A 4994-nucleotide genomic window follows, 5' to 3' on the forward strand; every position below is an offset into this window, starting at 1 on the left:
CAGCGACACAGGAGCCTTACCTGGAGTTGTCTTACCCCTGGCACTGCCCCTCTGTAGCTATCAGAAGGGCGGAAAACGCATTAGGGTAATTCTGAATTACTACATTTATTTTTAATCAGCAAGCAATTAAAGAGAAAATACCAGACTTCCCTTCTCAGCCAGGGAGGGAGGTGTGGCCAGAGTCTCGTCTATAGGGGCAGTGCAGCGCAGCGAGGTGTGTGTGGCGGTTCCATAGTGTAGTGGTTATCACGTCTGCTTTACACGCAGAAGGTCCTGGGTTCGAGCCCCAGTGGAACCAGCACCTAGGAGTGACTTTTTTCTTCTTTGGTTCACGCTAAGCTCTTCAATAATTTCTTTTAACATGATGAGTTTCATAAGCAGTTAAAGAAGGCGGGGGCCCTGCATGCGGCAGAGGCGGAGCACTGTTTCCAGGGGAGCAGAAAGGCGCTTCAAGTGGGAAACCCTGTCACAAGGGATCCCTTCCACAGGCTGCAGCCTTGGCTGGGAATGCCCGCCTGCAAGAGGAGCCTTTCCCTGCCAGCGCGGGAGAGGAATCCCCACCTTACCGTGGTCCCTCGGAGGGGTAACCGAGGGGACGACAGAGAACAGAGGCAGTGGGGAGAAGCAGCAGCCCGTGCCTCCTCCCAAGCAGGCGAGGGACAAAGGCAGTGGTGAAGTCTGCAAGCCCCATGCATCCCCCCAAGGAGTCTCACCGGGATAGCCTGGAGCATGGGTCCTCTCATCTCTGTGTTTGGAGACGTGTTTGAGCGCGTCCCTTGAGCGGGAAAGGCCAGCGGTTTTCACAGCACACAGCTAGCAAGCACAGATAACTCCATCCTTGATTTCCCCTGTACTGTGCATATCGTTTTTATTAACTGGGAAAGAAAGAACCATCTCAGCTTGCCTCAGAGCAGTTTAACTTTTAAATTATAACATGTTGTCTCATTTTGCACAGGCAAGGCTTTAGAAAAGGGTAACCTCTGGGCATGGGTGCTGGCACAGCATCTGTCTGTGCGTGGGAGCCCTATCGAGTGCTGGGGCTAAGATGTCTCTGCAGAACAGTCCCTGAGCTGCACTGACCTGGAGTCAGCTCTTGATTATCTTTGAAGGATCAGAGTGGGAGGGTGTGATTTACCTATCTTAAAGATTAAAGAGAAAAAATTGGCTTAGCTTACTTTAATCAGAGACTTATTAAGAAACTTTCCTTAATCATCATCATATTGAGAAAACTATTAACCTTTGTCAGTGCTTGTTCTCAATAAACAAACACTCTGGGGTATGGGCAAGCTGCAGTCAGTGATTGCAAATAAAGATTGCAGACCAAGGGTACCTAGGCCTAGGCCAGGTTGCAGAAGCTCTTTTGGGTGGAAAGCAGCCCTACATCCCATAGTGAGAACCGGCAGGCTAAAGTTGTAACATTAACACCATACTGATACTAAAGGCCTGTGCATCATGCAACCTGCAAGTGAAGAAGTACTCATGTCTGGTTTTCCTCTGCCTATTTGCTTAGCAGTGTGTGTGCAGCCCACAGGAGGTGAAGCCAAAGCAATGCAATCACCATCTGGGGTAAACTGTCTTCCACAGCCCTACTACTTCCAGGATATAGGCTCAAAGCTGAGTCAGACATAGCTAGACTTCTAAAGTAGGATATGCAAGTCTCTGGTGTAGGTTCATCCCATCTAACAAGGATGGTGATTCCATATCCTGCCATGGACAGCCACAGCATCCCCAAGTACATGACTTACAGAGAATAGGCCTGGGCCTAGTGGTCAGCACTGCATAATTATCTGCCTCATGTTTTCTTAACATTTAGGAAAAAAATCTCCTTTTCAGAAGATGACTGGAGCTCATGCTTCAGACTTGTAAAAAAAATGTTTTATTCTGAGAGCCATATCTTAAATGTGTGTAGTCTACTGCAGCTCCATCCATTTGAAGGGGTCCAGCTCCTGACTCAGGCTCCAAAAGCATCGACAATTTTGCCCTCTCCACACATCAGTATTCTGCTTCTGAGAGATGTCAGTGGTTCACACGTACATGTATAAATGTGTATATATATACAAAATATATATGTATATATATACACAAAATGTATATATAAATAATGTTTTGTACGTTCCCTTACTGTGCTAAAACAAAAGTGTGCCAGTCACACATTTCTGCTGAGACACTGCTTGTCGTGTGCATTCAGCTTCCAGACGCATGGATCTGTGTGTGCTGCTCCGATTGAGCCGTCTGGCACTCTGACTTGGGGAGACACATGACACTACTACACGGAGTTCCACTTCTCTCTCACACACAAGTACTTTTGTCTCCTGCTTCCCCTTTGAGTCCACACACACATGCTGCCAGTCAGACTAAAAGCATCTTCATGGTGCAGGGTGATTTCTGTGTTTTTTCCCCCAGTCTGGCAGAAGAAACACAACAAGACTTCTGAGGGCTGTGAAAACATAGCAAAAGGTCTTAGGCAATGGGACATGAGCTAGAGCTGGAGAAGATGTATGGACGAAAGAGCAAACCTGCCCAGGCAATTCCTGTTCTCCATAGCAGTGGGAATGTTACCAAACTGTCTTAATTTGGGCCATTTGTACTAGTCTCAGTTTTGTTCTGTAATCAATGCCAGACTAATCTTTATCCTTTTTGAAATTGTATTTTTCTTTTTTTATACAGGGCAAATGTAGAAATTTCTGGTGCTCTGTTATGTACTGGCCATTAAATTTTTTCTGCCTTTGTACCTGAAAATATTTCTGTGCTTGCTAGGAATTAACAACTTCATTCATTTAGCAATGCTCTCTGCAGTGGCAGCATGGTTTTGCTGTTTACAGTTATTAAAATGATGGACTATCAACACCATTAGATACAGACTCTCAGAACGGCATACTATTTATACAGAGACATTAATTTTAATGCTCTTCTAATCTTCATGTGAAACAGTTTGGTTTTTTGAATGCTATACACAAGTTTTTAAACAAAGGCTGCCTTTCCTTCTCTGTGGAGGGAGTTTTATAACTGGGCAGCCAACAGTTTTAAGAGTATCCCTTTGGACTAAATGTTCTTTGATAAGAGCAGTGCTATTCCTGAACATGTTCCCTGAGCTACTGTGCATTTCTTGCACCAAATGAAAATGTATTTGAAGGGTGGGGTTGACCATAAACCAAGCTGATTTAAAGCTGCATGTGGTGATGGGAGATAATTTGGCTTTGCTTATCTTTAAAACATGGTAGTTGATTTCTCTTTGTGTGAGTAGCTCTCCTTCCCTGTGACCTGTCCTTATGAGACCATAAGGTGAGAGGCTGAAGCTCAGGACTGGTTTTCCATGGGATATGTGGATGAAGGTATTTAGAGATTTTTAAGCTGGGATTTTCAAACCCATGAGATTTAGATACCAACTGCTCATCAATGCAGAGAGAGAATAGATATCTGAGTGTCTTCAGCAGTTCTGGAAATCTCTGTCTCCTTGGCAGCCCATTTTAGACTGAACAATATAAAGAGGATACTGTAGATGTGTAGAGCCTGAAGTGAAAAGCTGCACTGCAGCAGATGCCCAGAGCCTGCCCTGCTACCCTCAATGGGTCTCATGTTTCTTTAATTCCTGGCTAGACCTTCCGTTGGGTCTCACTGCCCTGAGAGGGGAACAGCATGTGAGCATGAGGCCTCTGGCAAAAAATCAGGAGCAGTCCCTGCCCTTAGAAAATTTACCCCCTTCCTGGTGCCTGGGATGGGCTATCCCACCTGCTCACTCTGCCATGCTTTGATTTGACCCCCAGTGTTTGGGGTGAGCTGGCCCAGGTCCATGAAGAGGAATGGCCATGTTTGTGGAGGGGTCTGCCTGTGACAACCCTCCTCTCCGTGTAGGTAGGGTAAAGTGGGGAAAGTGTTGGGCTGAGGAGGTTAAACTCCTTGAGGCTGAGCACAGCAGTGAGCCCCTTCAGCGGGAGACTCCTCCCATCCATGGCACATACCCTGATGAGTCTGGGATGTGTTGATGCTAGAGGTGTGACTGCAGTGGGATGCTGTACCTGACAACAAATTTACAGGGCATTCCAAATATGTGGATATCCAAAGGCAAGTAAGATGAATCCTGCCCAGGGGACTATTTTCAAAAAGCCAGCATCCTTGTTTGCACAGTATTTTTGAATGAATATAAACCAGAAGATTAGAGACATGTCTGGCTTAACTCAGCAGCAGCCTATGTGATCTAAGTAGTTCCTTAATCTATTCCCAGTGCATGCAATCTGAGATCTCTTGAAACAAAACAAGCTGCTTCTGAAGCAATTGCTTTCAAAAACCTCCATTAAAAATTCACTGCTAATTTCACATAATCAACAGAGATTGGAGGAACAGGTGCAAGATCCACTGGAATCTCTAGCAGTCTGTTTTTATCTTGAGTCAGTAATTCTAAAATCAAATCTTTGATGTAGGCTGGTTGAGAGAATATTGTAGGTAAAACTGTTAGCAAATAGAGGTTTTCATTTTTGGTTAGATATTTTTGCAGCCTAGGAAGTAAACAACTGAAAAAAAGCTATTTTTGTTTGATCTACTAATTGCAGTTTTCAGCCCTGTGCAATTTGGTGACTGGAAGAGCAGTAAGGCCAGAGCAGATTTCTACACACAACTGTTGCTAAGAAAGACATTGCTAGTGTGGAGGTAAATAATTGGGGTGGAAGATAATGAATGCATGCTATAGACAATATATACAATACATATTTTGTAAGCATTAGGCTTTTGCATTTCTGTAGGGTATGTATATGTGGTTTATATGTAGGTATATTCTGGTTTATTTGGACATATGTCTGCATGTACAATTAGATTCACACTCAAGAGTGTCAGTACCTCACTCAGTACTTGATGCCTTTTAAAAGCTGTTACAGATGGCACAGCCTCTAGGATGGAGTTTGACAGGAACAATTGTGTACTTGGCTTGATGGTGCTTGATAAAATCATGGGAATGGAGGAGAGTAAGGTGCTTAGGCAACGCTTAAGTTAATCTCATGCCT

At 44.5% G+C, this 4994-nt stretch overlaps 1 non-coding gene across 1 annotated transcript; it reads left to right on the top strand.

Moving 5' to 3' along the window:
- Positions 1–225: 225 nt before the first annotated feature.
- TRNAV-UAC (transfer RNA valine (anticodon UAC)) lies at positions 226–298 on the top strand. The gene has a single exon. It is a non-coding gene; the product is annotated as a tRNA-Val (tRNA).
- The last annotated feature ends 4696 nt before the right edge of the window (positions 299–4994 follow it).

The sequence above is a fragment of the Pseudopodoces humilis genome, chromosome 2 (assembly GCF_049639895.1).
Source record: "Pseudopodoces humilis isolate 2021_Gansu_Grassland_sample_001 chromosome 2, ASM4963989v1, whole genome shotgun sequence".
In the NCBI taxonomy this organism is placed as follows: domain Eukaryota; kingdom Metazoa; phylum Chordata; class Aves; order Passeriformes; family Paridae; genus Pseudopodoces; species Pseudopodoces humilis.